The following is a 19,903-nucleotide window of genomic DNA, read 5'->3' as shown; positions in this document are numbered from 1 at the left end:
ATTTCATACCCATCCATGCTCATGCAGCAAACAAATCATAGATAAAGCTGCCCAGATTCCATGGAATTCTGCTAAATGACCTCCAGGACTCAGGACATGGGTCTGTAGATACGCATCCTAGGAACAGAATCTTAGAAGAATTTTTATTCGAGGGGAAAGTAAATGTTTTATAGATTTATGCTGATGTATGTGAGAATGATTCTCTATTTGAGGATTTCAGCTTTTAAACAGAGGCACGATTTGTCAGTTTTGGTTTCAGTTTTACAAGCACTATCTTTTCTGAAGACTAAATTTGTGTGAGCACGAATATACTAATGAAACATGACATTTTCCTCTATTAAATGCACCTTCTCTGGGGAAGGGTTCTAAAAGAGTTCATAAAACTTCTCATGGCATTTGGGGAGGCACATTATTATAGCTATAGATGTTTGAAAGCAGAGCTAAAGCCCTCGTGGTGGAAAAGTACTCAGAGTAATTTAAACTATTAACATCAAAGGACTAAACAGAATACAGAATTAGACGAGAGAAGTGTAGGGATACACACTTTTCTCCCTTCCACTTTCTGATAAGGGACTGGCTTGCAAATGTAAGAAATTTCCATTATGACAATATTCACAATTTAATTTTCAAGCTGACACAAACTTGACTCAATTTTATCCTTAGAAGCCCAGAAGAACAATCTATCTTTTAAACATCTGAGCCTGTAGATTTAGTCAAAATCAAAACCTCGTGGTGTTCATACATCTTCATGTGATAGAAAATTGGCAGTATTAACACTAAAGTGTTTTGCTGTTTAGCTCCTAACTGGTTATTATCCAGCTCTTTCTAAGCCCGAGGAAAAGGCTTTTCTAAGCAAAAGAAAATGCATGAAGAACAGGTATATTTCAAAGCATTTCTGCAGAATTGGAATCTTGAAAGAAGAAACTAATTAATAAAAAGTCTTGTTAAAAGCAGAATTACTTTCAGAGAGCTAAGAATACATGGAATGTAAAGTGTTCTTAACAAAAAGTATTGTTACAAGTTTTTTTTTCCATCTGAAAGTAGTTGAAGAGCAACAAGAAAAATCCCAGGAGTAGTGTTAGTCCATGGGGGTTATAAAATAGTCCCCCTCCCCAAAGTAAATCTCATTTCTTCAAACTAATGTTAGTGTTACAATTTTTTTTTCAAAGAGAAATCTTTGGGATAAGATATTTCTTAGAAAACAGATATGATGAGCAGATATCAGCCCCTTCACCAACTATTCTATTTTGCTGTGGTCTCTAAAATGCCTCTGTATCCTCTAGCCTGGTATAAATTAAACATTCTTTTTAATCTATTTATACATTCAAGGGTCCCCTAGTCCCCTGGCACCTGGCCAAGAAGACTGTGGTGAAAAGGGGTTGTCCTGGTAGGGAACTCACCAAGGGCAGAACTCAGAAGCATCCCTCTGGTCCCTGACCCTGTCCCCCAGGGCTGACTCTTCAATCTTGGAGAGAGTCTGGGCCTGGAGGTCAGACAACAGGGTTCCCCACAGCCAAGGTGGTAAGGAGTGAGGGCTACTCCTTCCTGCCTCTCACTCTGTGATGTTCACAGAGACCCACACTGGTGAGGTAAGGGAGCTGTGCTCACTGACTCCCTGAATTTTTGTTGATTCCTCATTTTTGTGTATTCTCAATCCCAGCCAGTTGAGGGTGCCGGTGATGGGCTTACTTTACAAACCAGTCTCTAAGGGTCAAATCACAGACCGGTCTTGAGGACAGACCTGGCCAAGCACCTTTACTTGGGCCATTCCAGTAGGTGTTTGCAACCCTCTCTTTCCTGCCAACAGACTCTGCACGGTGTGAGGCATTGACAACAAGCCCTGGTGTAAATATAGCAGATGGTCTCATCTGATCCTCAGAAACACTACTGTGGGTCAGTGGCCTTGGCCTTCTCAGTTGGAAATGGGGCTGAGTGGTGAGTGGCTTGCCCGAGGTCCATGGTGAGTGGGATACCTGACTACCCCATACCTTTCCACCGCTGCCTGGGGTTGCCATGAATAGGGTGGCTTCAGAATTAGTGGCTTCTGTTTACTCCATCATGTTGAGATTGGTAGACAAATATTGGCAACAAGTACTACTTTTTTTTTAGTGTCAATTTTAAAACATCATTCCCACATTTTAAATTATCCCATGTTTCCATTTCCATTCCAAGCTCTTTCTCTCATTAGGTTTCTTGTGCAAGCTGTTCCTTCTGCACCCATGCTTTTCCTTTAGAAGTCACGGAAAGAAACTAGTGATCTTTCAGGTTTCTGCTTAAATGTCATTCCTCTGAGAGGCCTTCTTGGCCCCGCCCCTCTACGCCAGCCAGGCACTATCATATCACTGTTTGATTTTCTCCATAGGACAAATCACAGCCTGATTTTTCAGTTTGCAGCTTCACTGTCTGCGTCATCACTAGACTGCAGTCACCAGAGGGGGGACTTGTTCCCTGCAGTGAGCCCAATACCTCAACGAGTGCCTGAAACATAGCATGAACTCCATAAATGTGTAGTAAATAGATTTCTTGGCCAAATTAATGAATATGTGATTATAATGAGAAATCTGCCAGCTTATGTTGAGAAGAATATTTAATTTTTGACCCTGATACCTATGAACAGGTTCTCTTTTCTCTACCCACACAGCTCATGATATTGCTCTATTGCATTTATTGAGAACCTACTGTGTGCCAGGCATGGTGTTCTAAGGCTCACCATCTGTGATCTTCCAGTAGCAGAACAGGAAAAGTCTCTGCTAATTCATATCTGGCTTGTGTTAACTTACATCCACACGCAGTCGGAAGCCTCCTTGGTCTTGCCTGCTTCATTCTCTGTGATTTGTCAAGGTTTCTGTGTCTTAATGCAATCTGAATCAATAAGCTTGGTTTCCTTTTTTTTAAAATTATTATAGTAGGCATAAAACTTTTTCATCTTCTGGTTACTTTGATCAAAGAGTGGATCTCAGAGTGACCAGTAGTATTATAAACAATAACACTCCAGCCCCCAGTACCTGGAGGTCAGAATTGCAGTGACCTCCACCATTAAGAAGACAGCTGAAAGCTCTGAAGTGGGTAGGGGAAAATACCTCATGGAGGGGTGTGTTGTTGTCATCTAGCTGATGCATTTTACTTAGTGGAAAGGCAAAACAACCCCACAACTTTTGTGTGGCAGAAGTGAGCAGGATAGGAGCTGTGATCCACAGACATCGGTGTATGAGTGTTTTGCTCACAGAGGGAGACAGTGGTCCCCTCAGACGACAGAGCCACCTGGAGCCTCTGTAGGCCACCACCCTTTCTACAGTGTGGACCTCTGTTGTTGTTGCATCCCTGCCTTACACTCTAATTATTGTTATAGTGATTGTTGTTGCTATCTAGCTGCTCAATTGTGTCCTATTCTTTGCAACCCCAGGGCTGTAGCCTGCTAGGCTCCTCTGTCCATGGAATTTCCCAGGGAAGAATACTGGAGTGGGTTGTCATTTCCTTCTCTGGGGGATCTTCCCAACCCAGGGATTGAACCTGCATCTCCTGCATTGACAGGCAGATTCTTTACCACTGAGCCACCAGGGAAGCCCGTTACAGTGATTGCAAACATTTAATTATGTTCCCAAGACTGCTCATTATTGAGGCAAAATCAATAAAATTGCATTGTAGCAAATTATGATAAAAACACACAGACAAGTAGGTCCAGGCCCTGAGGGGAACGTGGAGAGCTTGAATCTCACTCATCCTGTTTTCTGGTTGTCTTTGGCCCTCTAAGGCAGCCCTTCTCAAACGTGGCCTTGAATTAAGGCCCCCTTTACTGACATCTGTCTCCCTTATTGGACTGTGAGTCCCTCCAGGGAGAGAGGATGTTTTATTTATTTCCTGGCCATAGCTCTATGCATACAATAGCTTCCAGATAAGCATTTGTTTATTTGCATAGAATTAAAGTTTGGTATTTGAAAAAGTCACCTAAATTGGAGAGTTCAAAGTGGAAGCAGATGAGTTGAATTTGAATCCACAGTTGCTGGTAGGCAACATGAGATGTCAGATTCAGGACGTGAGCTGATTAATCAGAAAATCTTGGTTAGTTTTGTTGAAGAGGTTTGAGTGAGAGGATGCTGAGAAGCCATCCCTAATTTGAGGGGAAGAAAATCCAGCAGTGAGCAGAAACCAAGATGGTCAAGCCAGGATGAGACGCCCCAACCACAGGAGGGACCCTGGATGTCCCAGTCTGGGGTTGCCCTGAGATGCCCCAGTCCCCGAGGCAGGATCACTTACAAGCTGATGCTGGGAAAGATTGAAGGTGGGATGAGAAGGGGACGACAGAGGAGATGGTTGGATGGCATCATCGACTCAATGGGCATGAATTTGGGTAAACTCTGGGAGATGGTGATGGACAGGGAAGCCTGGTGTGCTGCAGTCCATGGGGTCACAAAGAATCGGACACGACTGAGTGAGTGAACTGAACTGAACCCAGAGAGAGAAGGACTGGAATCACCACCCATGCCCATGGCTGCCCCATTGTGCCTGCTTTGAGTCAATTCTTCAGAGACTTTCTGATGAAAAGCAGTAGCTGGCTCTCTCTTCAGCCTTGTGCACAGCTCTGAAAGGCTGTGGTGGGAGGGAACTCATTCCTATACTCCCTAGATGCTTGCTTTGCCTTCTCTTTGACCTCTGGATGGAAAATGTGTTCCTCTGACCTCTGCTGTCTCAATTGCATTCATTTGTTGTCTTTCATCTTTTTTCTCCCATTTTAGTTAGTGCTGTTGGTCTTGCTCGTCCTTTGGATAGAAATCATTTACTTACCCATTCATTTGTGAGTGAAAGTGTGGGTTTTAGAATGACACAGATATGAAGTTTAATCCTGGCCCAGCTGCTGTATCAATTAGGATGGGCTAGGCTGGGCTGCAGTGATAATCCCTAATCTCAAAGACTTACACTAAAAAGGGTTTATTTCACTATCATGTGTAATGTCCATCATGGGTTGGCTGGGGGCTGTTCTCCAGATCACATTCAGAGACCTGGACAGAAGGGGCAGTCACCACGTGGTGTGTCTCTCTGTATGGCAGCAAGAGGAAGGGAACATAGCAAATCATGCATTTCTTTTCGAGTCCTTCTCTTGGAAGTGACACACGTTGGTTTCACTTAAGCTTTTGTCCAAAACAAGTCCTGACACTCTGCTCCACATCAGTCTCACCAAGTGCCTGGGAGGAGAGCCAGAATATTGGTACATAGCTCTGATGACTACAGAGCCATTTGCTAGCTGTATGACCCTAGACAGTTGTGAGACTTGCTCTGAGCCTTAGGTTTGCCTAAAATAGGGATAATGTGTCCTGTCTCTCTGGCTGTTGTATGAATTACAAGAGATGATGCATGTGTATCAGTTATCTACTGCTGTGTAACAAACTTCAGTGGCTTAAACAGCAAGCTCACAGTGTGCAGTTTGGCAATTTACGTGGGGCTCATCTGGACAATTTTTCTGGTCTTAGCTGGGTTTGATCATGATATGTGATCAGCTATAAGTCATCCATGAGGCTCTGCTTCTGGAGGCAGTCTGGCCATCAGCTAACTTTCATGAGTTCTTTCATCCTGCAGCAGGCTCGCCCGCGTTTATTCTCATAATGCAGGCAGGCAACCAAGGAAGAAAGCTGGAGAGTAGAAGGAGCTTTGAAGCCTGGGCTTGGAACTAACACACCATCAATTTCTCTGCATCCTATCAGCCAAAGAATGTTCTCAAGTCAGCCTAAAGTGAGAGGGTCTGAAGACAGATTCCACATCTTGATGGGTGGAGATGCCAAGCTATATTGGAGAGGCTGTGGACACAGAATTGGGCCATTTGTAAAATTGATCTGTTAACTCAAAAAAGACATTTCAGGAGACTGAAAATAGATAAGAATTTATTTGAGGTCTTAGGAACTGCAATTTGGGAGATAAAGATTCAGGTAACCCCAAAAGAGTGTTCCAAGGAAGAGAAAACATCAGGAACTTATAAAGACAAAAAGGTACAAGGTTGTTAAAAGTTGCCTTGTGACAATTGTGATGGACTTTGACATGAATCAGAAAACATTTGTCCTTAAGGAATCACAAATTGTTTTAGGGCAGAGGTCCAATAAGTATCTTGAGTTTCTGGCAGGTCAGTAGGTCAGATTCCATCCAGGCTGAGATGTGCATAAGTCACAGTTCCTTAATGGCCTCCTGGCTCTATTTTATTATTTTTTTAAAATTTATTTTGTTGATGTATAGTTGATTTACAATGTTGTGTTAATTTCTGCTGTACAGTAAAGTGATTCATTTATATATATATGTGTTTGTGTGTATATATATACATATATATATACATATATGTATTTGTGTGTATATATGCACATTATTTTCCTATTCTTTTCCATTATGGTTTATCACAGAATATTGAATATAGTTCCCTGTGTTGTTTATCCATACTGTATATAATAGTTTGCATCTGATAATTCCAAACTCTGAACTCTGCCCCCCTGCCACCTTCCCATCAATCTCAAGTCTCGTTTCTATGTCTGTGAATTTGTTTCTGTTTCACAGATGAGGTCATTTGTGTCATCTTTTAGATTCCACATATAAGTGATATCAGAAGGTATATATCTTTTTCTTTCTGACTTACTTCACTTAGTTTGATAATCTCTAGGTCCATCCATGTTGCTGCAAATGGCATTATTGCATTCTTTTTATGGCTCAGTATTATTCCATTCTGTATATGTACCACATCTTCTTTATCCATTCATCTGTCAGTGGACATTTAGGTTGCTTCTATGTCTTGGCTATTGTAAACAGTGCTGCTATGAACATTGGGGTACAAGTATCTCTTCGAGTTATGTTTTTTTTCCCCAGATATATGGCCAGGAGTGGGATTGCAGGATCATACGATAGTTCTGTTTTTAGTTTTTTGAGAAACCTCCATAGTGTTTTCTATAGTGGATGCACCAATTTACATTCCCATCAACAGTGTAGGAGAGTTCCTTTCTCTCCACACTCTCTCTAGTATTGGTAGATGTTTCAATGATGGTCATTCTGACTGGTGTGGGTGGAACCTCATTACAATTTTAATTTGAATTTCTCCAATAATTACCAATGTTGCTGGCTCCATTTTAGAGAGCTCTCTTAGCAATACCAACTTTATTTTGATTTTCCTTTCATAGATCTTCTTCAGTCTGTCCTCTGTCAGTATGATTCACTTTCTTTCCCCCATGCAAAATGTGCTCATCCTTCCTGAAGATCTTGCCTTTAAGTTCCTAAAGCCCATTTGTATATCTGGGAAGTTCTAACTTGGTTAATTCTTCTTTTAAAAAGTGCTGGGCCTTAGTTGTAGTATGAGTGATCTTTAGTTGCATCATGTGTAATAGGATCTTTAGTTGCAGCATGCAAACTGTTAGTTGCGGCATGTGGGATCTAGCTCCTCAAACAGGGATCAAACCTGAGCCCCATGCATCAGGAGCACAGGGTCTTAGCCCTAGACCACCAGGAAGTCCCTGAGTTAATTCTTTTACATGTCTTAACAAAATATCTTACAGCCACAACTGATTTGATTGATGGTCCTGGGTTTTATTATTTATAACAGCTTTATGGGGAATAATTGACATACAATAAAATGCACATGTCTTAAAATCTAAGTTTTGACATATGTATATACTGGTGACACCATCACATATCCATCATGTCCAAAAACTTTTTGGGACCCTTTGCATTTCTTCTCTCCCACCCATGCTAGCCCCTGCTCCATCACTGCAAATACTTTCTGCTCTCTGCCTCTGTATGTTAATTTGTATTGAACAAAAGGAATACAGTCACATTTCCTAGAACTTTAGATAAATGAGAATGGCATAGTATGTATAATTTTTTGTTTAGATCTATTTTTGCTTAGCATATTTTGTTTAGATTTATCTATATTTTATTTATATTTCTTTTGCTTAGCATATTTATTTTGAAATCATCCACATGGCTGATTTATCAATACTTTCTTCTTCATTTTTGGTGAGCAGTATTTCATTATATGACTGTGGTAAAATTTGTTTACCTTTTCATCTCTTGATAAATATTTTGTTGTTTCTAGTTTCTGGCTATTACATGTAAAGCTGCAATGACTATCAAAGTACAAGTCTATAAGTAGACACATGCTTTCATTTCTCCTGGTTAAATACCTAGGAGTGGAGTGACTGGGGCATATGATAGGTATACATTAGTATATACTTTTTAAGAAATTGCCACATGGTTTCCCAAAATAGTTGTATAATTTTATAGTTCACAGGGTTGCAAAGAGTCAGACATGACTTAGCGACTGAACAACAGCTAAAACCAGTGGTTAAGAGTTCCAGTGGCTCTGCATCCTCACTCACACTTGGTATACAACAGTCTCTTTAATTTGAGCCATTTTATGACTGTGATGTGATATCTCATTGTGATTTTGATTTGTATTTCCCTAATAACTAAAGATCTTGAACACTTTTTCAAGTGCTTAATTACCATCCATGTTTCTTCTTTCACATATGTCTGGTCAAATATTTTGACCATTTTAAGATTGAATTGTTTGTTAGAGAGCTTGTATTGAGAATACTTTCTATATTGTGGATACAAGTCTTCTATCAGATATATGATTTCCAAATATTTTCTCCTAGTCTATGGCTTGTCTTTCTATTCCTTAAACAATGATTTAGAAGAACAGAAGCTCTTAATTTTGATGAAATTCCCTTTTTCCTTTTAAAGATCATGTATTTACCATGGTATTTAAGATTTTATTCCACAGGATCCCTAAACATCTTACCACTACCACTTGTTTTCAGGATGCCCGATCAGTTTTAACCTGGCTCCTCTCACTTCTTTAGACTGGCTCACCAACAATATGAATGAAACTCTCTAGTACTATACTACTAACCTCTTATAGTATAACACTGATGTGTCATTACTTTTATTTTTTTCTTTTTTTAAAATTTATTTTAATTGGAGGCTAATTACTTTACAATATTGTGGTGGTTTTTGCCATACATTCACATGACTCAGCCATGGGTGTACATGTGTTCCCCATCCTGACCCTCCCTCCCATCTCCCTCCCCATCCCAGCCCTCAGGGTCATCCCAGTGCATCAGCCCTGAGCACCCTGTCTCATGCATCGAACCTGGACTGGTGATCTATTTCACATATGATAATATACATGTTTCAATTCTATTCTCTCAAATCATCCCACCCTCGCCTTCTTCCACAGAGTCTAAAAGTCTGTTCTTTACATCTGTGTCTCTTTTGCTGTCTAGCATATAGGGTCATCGTTACCATCTTCCTAAATTCCATTTATATGCGTTAATATACTGTATTGGTGTTTTTCTTTCTGACTTACTTCTCTCTGTATAATAGGCTCCAGTTTCATCCACCTCATTAAAACTGATTCAAATGCATTCTTTTTAATTGCTGAGTAATATTCCATTGTGTATATGTACCACAGCTTCCTTATCCATTCGTCTGCTGACGGGCATCTAGGCTGCTTCCATGTCCTGGCTATTATAAACAGTGCAGCAATGAACATTGGGGTACACGTATCTCTTTCAATTCTGGTTTCCTTGGTGTGAATGCCCAGCAGTGGGATTGCTGGGTCATATGGCAGTTCTATTCCCAGTTTTCTAAGGAATCTCCACACTGTTCTCCATAGTGGCTATACTAGTTTGCATTCCCACCAACAGTGTAAGAGGGTTCCTTTTTTTTTGCACCCTCTCCAGCATTTATTGTTTGTAGACTTTTTGATAGCAGACATTCATTACTTTTAAGAAAAAGTCACAGTCAGAGAGAGGATGGGGAGAAATAGTGTACTGAGAGAAAGTCTTTCTTCCTACCTTCAAAATAGAACTAAGTTTCAGTAGTTTTAGCGAAATTGCTTAAGTTCACAAGGGTCATTTTTTTCTTTTAAGAATCATATATTTAACATTGTATCTAGGATCTTTGCCTATCCAAAGTCATGGAGATTTTCTGTTAGGTTTTCTTCTAGAAATTTTATAGCTTTAGGGTCTATGATCCTTTTGGCTTATTTTCCTGTATGGTGCATGGTATGGATCAAAGTTCCTGTCATTTTTATGTATTAATTGATTGTATATAAATCTTTAATTGTTTCAGCCCATTTGCAGAAAGACTATCCTTTACCCAGTGAATTGTCTTCACACCTTGGTCAAAAATCAATCCACTGGCAAGAACACTTCTGGACTGCCAGAGTAAGGACCTCTGAAAGCCTACTCCTTCATAAAAGCCATGACAATACTGGTAAACACACACACACACACACACACACACACACACACACACAAACTGTCAAGATTAACTTTTTCAGAACTTTGGAAATTAACCAAAGGCTCGCAACAATATGAGGAGTGCTTGTTAAAGAAAAACAACTGAAACTCAGTAAAAATCAGACTTTCTTGCGTTCTAACTTACTCTATCTCGCCCTCTTTTACCATCCCATCTTTCCAGAGAAGGACCAAGGCTGACCCTTGGGAGCGTGAGATGGACCAGGCCTTGGTTGGCAGAGGGGAGCATATCAGGCCTCAGTGTATGGGCATCTTGGGAGCCGGGCTTATAGCTGAATGCAGGGGTCATGTGGGAAGGTGGGAGGAGGCCTGAGAATGGACAGCACCCAGATCTTGTGCAACTAGATATACTGGGCCAGTGCGTGCATGCTAAGTCACTTCAGTTGTGTCCAACTCTGTGTGACCCTATGGGCTGTAGCCTGCCAGGTTCCTCTGTGCATGAATTCTACAGGCAAGAATACTGGAGTGGGTTACCATTTCCTTCTCCGGGGGATCTTCCTAACCCAGGGATCGAACCTGAGTCTCTTATGTCTCTTGCATTGGCAAGCAGATTCTTTACCACTAATACTGGGCCAGGGTGTGGGCCTTTTTCCTGAGGTTGTGTGTGTGTGCTTAGTTGTTCAGTCGTGTCCAATTCTTTGCAACCCTATGGACTGTAGCCCATCAGGCTCCTTTGTCCATGGGAATTCTCCAGGCAAGATTACTGGAATGGGTTGCCATGCCATCCTCCAGGGGATCTTCCAAACCCAGGATTACTGGGGAGTTATTGATGACTTTTAAACTGAGAAAATAGCAGTTCATCCTAGCACTTCAGAATTCCCTCTAGTTGCTTGGGGGAAATGAGCGTGGGCTTGGGAGTGGGTGCGGCCGATGTCCAGGGAAGAAACTCACCTTCCCCAAGGGGTCATTGTTGAAAGCAGAGGCAGAGCCACTGGGATCCTCAGCATTATTGTTTAATCTGGGGTCTGTCTCCTCTGGACTTGCCTTGTTTTCAAAGCATGAGCATGGGTATCTGTGATTATGTCACAACAGGATCCTTTACTTGTTCCAGAGGCTCGGCAGCAACCTGGCTGAAGGCAGGCAGGGGTCCTCAGAGGCACCCTGACTGGTACTTTCAGTAGGAGCTGCTCTGAGTGCAGGGCACACCCCTACCCCTCCTGACCCCAGACCATGGCAGAACTCTTCCCTGTCTGACGGATGTCCCACTACACAGTTCCTGCCATTTCTCCTGTGAATTTGCAGAGAACATTTGCCTCTTGAGCAAAACGTGCTCTGCTGAAGACGAAAGGTCTTCAGCAGGAATGGGTCACCGTGAAGACGATTCGAGGAGGAGAAGCCTCCTGGGGTGCACAGTGGCCTCCAGGAGCCTCACTTCCCATGCTCAGTCTTTCCTTCGGGGCTCTCATCTGCTCCACCCACTCGCCGGGGAGGGCTAGGCCTGAGTGGCTGTCACCTCCCACCCTGGGAATGTGTATTTAGAAGAGGAACCCAGGAAGGGTCAGCTGTGTCCAGCCCTGGTGGGTGACTCAAGGCTGTTGAAGAAGAGATTTAGGAAAAGGGATTTTTCTGATGTTCGTTAAATCCTATCAGTGAGGCAGCCAATTATGCCACCTATGTGAGGCTCTAATTATTAAAGTATCCTGAATTGTGATGCTAATAGCAAATTTGCTAAGTGGAAATGAATTTTTAATATCATAATTCGCCTTTTCCTCTTCATTGAATTCATTTTCTTTCTAGATGTCACTTCATGAGAGCAAATGAGACTTGGAAACATTTCTTGCCCTTTCTGTATGTGACATGTTTAGATTTCATCATATCTTAGAATTTTTCAGAGTATGTTAAAAGCAGCTCATCCAGTGGACCCAGCTCATTTATGTTAGTGACAACTGATTCTATCCCTAAGTATCACCTCTGGCTTGATGAGACCACAAGGAAGAACATCCAGGACTTGGCAGAGCTGGTGATGCCACCCAAGTGGGGCCCAAGTTTCCCCAGGTCCAGCCAGTCCTTGGCTACTGATGAAGTCTTGTTAGCAGCATAATCCAAATGTCAGAAGGTCTTGGGCGCCCCCAGCTGCTTGAGTCCTCAGTCCTTCCTGAATGTTTTGGAAGGTCTCTGGGAGTATCTCTTTGGCTGACAGCCTAGTTCATGCCTGTAGCTCACTGAGCTTGGAGGAGACAGAGCTGGTAGTGTCTGTGGTCGAGGGGGGGATGTTGCTTCTCAATTGTTTGAACATCTGTCTGCAGGTCTACTAGCACTTGGTGAAGTCCAAATTTTTACTCATAACCCTCTCCTGACCAGAAGAGTGTTGGAGGCAGTCAGATTTACCCGTATCCATGTAGCTATCTTCAGAATCACTCCTTCCCTCTGACCCCTGCAGCTCTGTCTTATAAGATGAGTGATCTGGGGGTATCACAGTCCCTGGTGTGACAGATTTGTACATACCCTCACCTCATTCCATAAAGGTATCTGCAGTGACTGACCTGGTACAGCTCAGAAATAAGATTTAGTGTGCAGCCTATGGGTACATTCAGATGTTGCAAATCATACCCTCAAGGTTTGATTACAAGCTTAGCCCCTGCTGATCCGGCAACAAGGAGTCCTCGGTCTGTCATAGATTCACATACCACAAATGTGCAAGTGAGAAGTGTTAGAAGGCATGAAAGGTGGCTAAATCAGTCCCTAATTTATCCAAATGCATTGAATCACTGCTGGATAGAATCTTATTTATTCAACAAATATTTGTTAAGTGTTTACTCTGTGCCAGGTATCATTACTAAGTGAATAGACACAGCTGTGAACAAAACATAAAAATCTCTGCCCTTGTGGAATTTATATACTAGAAGAAGGAAATGATAAAGTACATTATAAAGTACATTAGATGATAAGTATGAAGGAAGATGCAGTAGGGAAGGGAGGGCAGAATAGCAGTGAGGATGCTACATCCATAGTCATCAGTATGATGGAGGAGCAAGAATCTTGCAAATGTCTGGGGAAAAGCATCCTTGGCAAAGGAACAGTCAGTGCAAAGGTCTTGTGGTGGAAACACATCTGGTGAGTTTGAGAAACAAATGCCCTCAACTTGAACTGAGCGAATCAGGAGAGAAATGTAGGAAATGAGATCAAAGGGAGTTTTATGGGCCATTTTAATAGCATGTTGCTTTTTAAAAAAGTTTTAGTTTATTCAAGTATTTATTTACAGCAAAGTGATTCAGTTATACATATACACATACACATTCTTTTCATATTTTTTCCATTATGGTTTGCCACAGGATATTAACTATATTTCCCCATGCTATACAGTAGGACCTTGTTGTTTATCCATTCTATATATACCAATTCACATTTGCTGATCCCAAACTCCCAATCCATTCCACCCCCACCCACCTTGGTAACCACAACTTTGTTCTATCTGTGAGTCTCTTTCGTAGATAAGTTCATTTGTGTCATATTTTAGATTCACATATAAGTGATATCATATAGCATTTGTCTTTATCCTTCTGACTTACTCTACTTAGTATGATAATCTCTAGGTCCATCCATGTTGCTGCAAAAGGCGTTATTTCATTCTTTTTTATGGCCGAGGAGTATTCCATTGTGTATATGTACCTCATCTTCTTATTCATTCATCCATTGATGTACATTTAGGTTGTTTCCATGTCTTGGCTACCGTGAATAATAATCCTATGAATCTTTTTGAATTACAGTTTTATCTGGGAGTATGCCCAGGAATGGAATTGTTGAATCATATGGCACCTGTTTTTAGGGTTTTGAGGAATCTACATACTGTTCTCCATAGTGGCTGCACTAATTTACATTCCCACCAACAGTGTAGGAAGTTTCCTCTTTCTCCAAACCCTCTCCAACATTTATTATTTTTAGATTTTTAATTATGGCCAGTCTTTAAAAAAAATTTTTTTTTCTGACGTGGACCATTTTTAAAGTCTTTGTTGAATTTGTTGCAATATTGCTTCTATTTTATGTATTTTGGCCTCGAGGCATGCAGGATCTTAGTTCCCTGACCAGAGATTGAACCTGTACCCCTTGCACTGCACAGTGAAGTCTTAACCCTTGGACACAGCACAGTCTCCCTGATGGCCATTCTGATTGGTGTGAAGTGGTACCTAACTAGAGTTTTGATTTGCATTTCTCTAATAATTAGTGATGTTGAGCATATTTTCATGTGCCTGATGGCCATCTGCATGAATAGGACTTTGCTTTGACACTGGGAGATCATGGAGAATTTAGAGTACTGAAGTAACATGACTCTCCTTATGTTTTCAAAAGATCATTCTAGCTAACTATGGTGTTCAAAGTAGCCTCTAGGAGGGCTAGGTCACAATTAGGGAGAAGACCAGTGCAAAAAATGTAGGCAAACCATGATGGTGGCTTGGACCAGAGTAGTGATCATGGAGTTGATAACACATAATCACATTCTGGACAAATTTTGATGATGGGGCCAATAGAACTTAGCTGATGGATTGAAAGTGGACTGAGAGAAAAAGCAGAATGAAGGATAACTGCTGGGCACAGCACTGCCTGTTGTTGAGAAGGAGAAAGTGGGGGGAGGTAGATTTGCAGATCAAGGATTATGTTTTGAACATGCTCAGCTTACAATGCCTGTGAGATAACCAAGTGCAGATATGAAATAGGCATTCAGCTATGTGAGCCGTGGATTCGAGGGGTGGAGACAGAGAGAGGAATCATCAGCATTTTGTTGGTGTTTATGGCCAGGGAATTAGAGCAGAATATAGGCATCAAGGCAATCATGATACTTTAAACATACACGTGTGGCAGTGTTTTCAGGACTTGAAGGATAATACTTAAGATACCTTTTTCAATATGATAGCAACTTTCTTGATTTCTATTCAGTTTCTCTGTCCAGTTGTCTGTTTTGATTCTGAATAAAAGGGGGAAAAGTTTTCATTGTTAAAAACAAGAAGTTGATTAACATAGAATTGCCTCAAAATCGGAATCAAACTGTGATTCCCCACTTGAGGTCTTTCAGGGAGGAGAAGAGCCCAGGAAAAATGGCTTTGCGTGAGACTGTGCTTCTGTGTAGTTGTGAAAGGGGGTTAGAGCTACCAGGGTTCTGGAAATAGACTTTTTTTTTTAAACAGTGAATGGTTGAGAAAAACCTTTTAACATTTTAAATGTCCTTTAACCATGGATATTTATTTCTGTGAACTGATTTACATATAATTAGAATACCTTCAGGTTCTGAGAGGAAAATGCATCCTTATTCTGAGCGATAGAAATACAATGTTGAAGGCTTTTCAGAGAATAGGGAACAATAAAATCAAAGAGTTCAATTTCTTTTATAATTTACCAATATTTTCAAGGTTTCCAAATAGATTTTTTAAAACTAGCTGTAGGGAGGTAGTTCTAGATTTTCCATCACTTTTCTAATTAAAACAGGAATTGGAAGAAAAAAAGGTAGTTTGTTCATGGAAATGATTCTTTACATTGAAGAGACTACAATGTGAATTTCATAATAGTATAATATAATATCTGAACAGCATGGCTGGTTCACTTGCAGATAAGATGCTGCTACAACTTACAAGCTATTTCTTTATTGATTATCTTTATTTTTTAAATTGGCACAAGAGATATGATATGTAGGATACTCTGATGCCTGACTTTTCTATGGGGGACTTTGGCCAGTGATGTCAGGGTCTAGAGAGAACACCACAGCTGAGCAGCCATGGTCCCAAGTCGCCAGTTGTACAGTGCCCTCAGATTCTGTGGCAGTCCGACTGCTGGCTTTAAGTAGAGTTGCCTCCCTGGGCACTGGGAACAAAGAGCTGTGCAGAGGCATGGCTGTGCTCACTTGCTCTGCATTTCCTTGATGCTTGGGTGCTTTCAGACCTGAACATAGAGGAAGAGGGAGAAACTCTTGCAGTGCCCTCTGATGTGTGCCCCAAGTCAGCCAGATGTTCCTGGTGGTCTAGCATAGCTAACTCCTGACTTTGCTTCCAAAGAGGTTTCTGGGCTCTGAGTCCCAGTTCTTTCTCAATCACAGAAGCGAGACTGCTTTTCCAGTCCAACTTGCACACCAGAATAAACCTGGATCCATGGCAAGAGATAAAGTTGGGATACAGGTGCTAAGAAAGCCATTCCCAGGGGTTTAAGCCCTGTGGCAGAGACCTTTGTGCTTCCTCAGCACCCAGGCACTCCCTTGTGTTTCTCAGACCTGCTGGCAGGTCCTGGGCTATGTCTAGTTTTGGCTGGTGGGCTGTGAGTTAAAAGCAGTGAGTGTCACTCCAGGCCCAGGCATTTAAAAGTGGGCAAATGTCATCAGGAAATTAAGACTATATGCAGTGAGATACCTACATACCTGTTAGAATGGCCAAAATTTGGAACATTGACAACACCAAATGCTGAGTTCTCTTTCATTGCTTGTAGGAATGCAAAATGGTACAGCCACTTTGGAAGACAGTTCGGCAGTTTCTTACAAAAGTAAACATAAGTACTCATACCATACAATCCAGCAATCACACTCCTTGGTATTTACCCAAAGGATTTGAAAACCTGTGTCTACACAGAAATCTGCATGCATGTGTTCATAGAAAGTTTATCCATTATTGCCAAAAGTTGGAAGAAACCAAGTTGTCCTTCAGTAGGTGAAAGGCTAACTGAACTGTGGTACATCCAGACAATAGAACATTAATTAGTGCTAAAAAGAAGTGAGGTGTCAAGCCATGCATGAAAAGATCAGGAGGAACTTTAAATGCATATTACTAAAATCTGAAAAGGGTACATATTATATGGTCTCAGCTATATGACATTCTGGAAATGGCAAAACCATGGAGATAAAATAATATCAGTGTTTGACAAGGATTGGGGAGGAGAGATGAATAGGTAGAGTACATAGGATTTTTAGGGCAGTGAAAATACTATGTATGATACTATAGCAGTGGATACATATCAATATACAATGGTCCAAACCCACAGGATATTCAATATTGAGAGAACCAGAATGTTTAAGTATGGACTTTGAGTAAATATTGATGTATCAGTATAGGTTGATCAGTTGTAACAAAGATACCACTCTGGTGGTCTTCCCTGTTGGCTCAGATAGTAAAGAATCTGCCTACAATGCAGGAGACCTGGGTTCAATCCTTGGGTCAGGAAGATACCCTGGAGGAGGAAATGGCAACCCACTCTAGTATTCTTGCCTGGAAAATACCATGGACAGAGGAGCCTGGAGGGCTACAGTCCATGGGGTCACAGAGTTGGACGTGACTGAAGTGACTAATACAGACAGATGATGGGCAATGTTAATAACGGGAGACTATGCATGTATATGGAGGGAGTATATGGGAAATCTGTGCACCTTCCTTTTAATTCTCCTGTGAACCTGAAACTTCTTTTTTAAAAAATAAAATCTTAACATGAAAGAAAGGAAGGAGGGAAGGAAGGAAGGAAGGGAAGGAAGTGGGTGGAGTTTTTTATTCCCTCTCCTCTTCCTGCGGTAACAAGATGGAAGAGGACAGGGTTAACTGCTGAGTCACCCTGCAGTATGGCATGACCAAACCTCATTGGAAACCTGGTGAGAATGAGAAATAACCATATGTTGGGTTAAGTCATGGAGATTTAAGGGTTTAGGTGTTACTGCATCATAGCAGAGCCTATGCTAACTAATACAACTCCTTTCTCATAGCTATTCTCACACCAGTGTCTTCATCGTTGGTGAGATTTGGGCCCAGGAGGACTTATGTTTTGGAGAAGGAACTTCAAACTGCCTTTTTTGGGACTGTTATAACCCTGCATGTTGATGACAGATTTCCTGAGTGATGGTAACCAGATGGGTGTTGGAGTCAGCCTCTTAGCTCTGGCTAGGTGACTAAACAGGTATGTTGATGTATTTGCTTTTCATAATTTGCATGAAACTAAATTGATCTCAATCCTAATCAAGGAGACATGATCTTCAGCAGAAAGAACAACATCTCATATACAATTGTGTGTGTTGGGTCATCTTTCATCTCCCTTTGAAGTGATTTATGACTCTCTAAGCTAATAAAACACCTTGCTGAAATAAAACGATTTGTCCAAGCAAATAAAAACCCTGACAGAGTTACTGTATGGCATTTCCTAGGGAGCTATAACTATGATAGCTAGTTCATTGAGAACTAAGTAGAAAACCCCAATACTGACAAAGCTGCAAAGGAGAAATGAATCACCATTGGAGGGAGTCTGTGCCAGGAAGCACTCTGAGGTCATAAAATACATGGACTCTCAGTGCATGAGGACTTCAGCGGGAGCTGGGCTGGCTTCTTGCCTCGGACATGCCCAAGCTATCATTCACCTGGCTTCACATGTTTACGGAGCTTCTCTTCTGCCCACCTCGTGCCAGGCTCAGTGTGGGAGGCAGGAGCAGTGCAGGCAGTGTCCCTCTTATCAAGAGGCCTGGAGATCTGCTGGGGAGGTGAGATTCATTTTGGGACAGGATGAACCACCAAGGAGTTAATGGATTTAGGAAAACAGATTCATACCAATGGAGTTTGCAAAATTAAAAGGGAAGAGTGGCACTGAATCTTATCTTCAGATCAGAGTGCCCTACCTCCAGTGTCTTTATTGTTGGTGTCATCTCCTTAGAATGGGACAGAGGCCCTTGATGGGGACCCCTTATATCACGCTCGATAGGTGGTCATTTGATCTATGTTCAAATATTTCCAGTGTCTGGGAACTTATTACCTGTCAAAGAAGGTCTTTTGGACAGTTCTTTATATTGAATTGAAACCTGCTTTCATCTAGCTTCTCCCTGCAGATATAAGACCTGTCCTCAGAGTTAATATAGGGCAGATCTAATCTATCTCCCACACAACAGCCCTGTGGATATTTGCTTACAGCAGCCAGGCTGTACCTCCCCACATATATACAAGGCTCATACCTCTCACCCGGCTGAGCATCTCAGCTTGATTCAGAATTACAGCATGGCTTCCAGACTCTCCTAGATGCCCTCCCTGGCTTGCTTCAGTTGTTAAACACCCTAGTGAGAGCCTGACTGTCTGTGTTGGCCCTGGCTGCTGAGATGCGTCATGGTGTGACTCTCTAACATTCCCTCTAAGTCACATCCTTCCTCCAACTTTGGCAACCTCTGGTCTGCTTTCTATCACTATGCTTTTATCATTCTGAGAATACTGTATCAATGGAATTGCACAGTATGCAAGTCTTTGAGACTGGCTTTTTTCACTCTGCATAATTCGCATGGGTATCTTCTGCTTATATGGACTGTGTGTGCGTGTTTATATATGTTTGTGCATGTGTGCTCAGTTGTGTCTGATTCTTTGCAATCCCCTGGACTGTAGCCCACCAGGCTCCTCTGTCTATGGGCTTTTCCAGGCAAGAATGTTGTGGAGTGGGTTGCCATTTCCTACTCTGGGGAATCTTCCAGCAGGCAGATTCTTTACCACTGCGTCACCTGAGAAGCCCCTACATGTACTTATGGTCCTAAATCATTATGTGGTTTTATATTTTTATTCTGGACAATGTGACAAGGCCTCCTAAATGCATACAGTGACTCATGCTGCCATAGTGGTACATGGAGCACTGGCTGCGTGAGCTGGGTGACCCCAGGAAGGCTCTCCTGGTGCAGCACATCTTTGCAGAGTTCC

General features: G+C 41.7%; 1 protein-coding gene across 2 annotated transcripts in view; it reads left to right on the top strand.

Moving 5' to 3' along the window:
* FSTL4 (follistatin like 4) overlaps nt 1-19,903 on the top strand; it is a 695,167-nt gene that overhangs the window by 216,600 nt on the left and 458,664 nt on the right. The window contains exons 3-4 of one of the 2 annotated variants that reach the window (XM_081502827.1): nt 16,692-16,755; nt 17,950-18,140. The gene's annotated coding sequence lies outside the window, so the exon portion shown is untranslated. The remainder of the gene's footprint in view (nt 1-16,691; nt 16,756-17,949; nt 18,141-19,903) is intronic. The other variant, XM_081502830.1, reaches the window with a different exon arrangement.

The sequence above is a fragment of the Giraffa tippelskirchi genome, chromosome 6, assembly GCF_054371585.1.
Source record: "Giraffa tippelskirchi isolate mGirTip1 chromosome 6, T2T-mGirTip1v1.2.pri, whole genome shotgun sequence".
NCBI classification, from domain to species: domain Eukaryota; kingdom Metazoa; phylum Chordata; class Mammalia; order Artiodactyla; family Giraffidae; genus Giraffa; species Giraffa tippelskirchi.
Note: the sequence above shows the minus strand (reverse complement) of the source record. Positions and strands in the feature narration are given on the sequence as shown.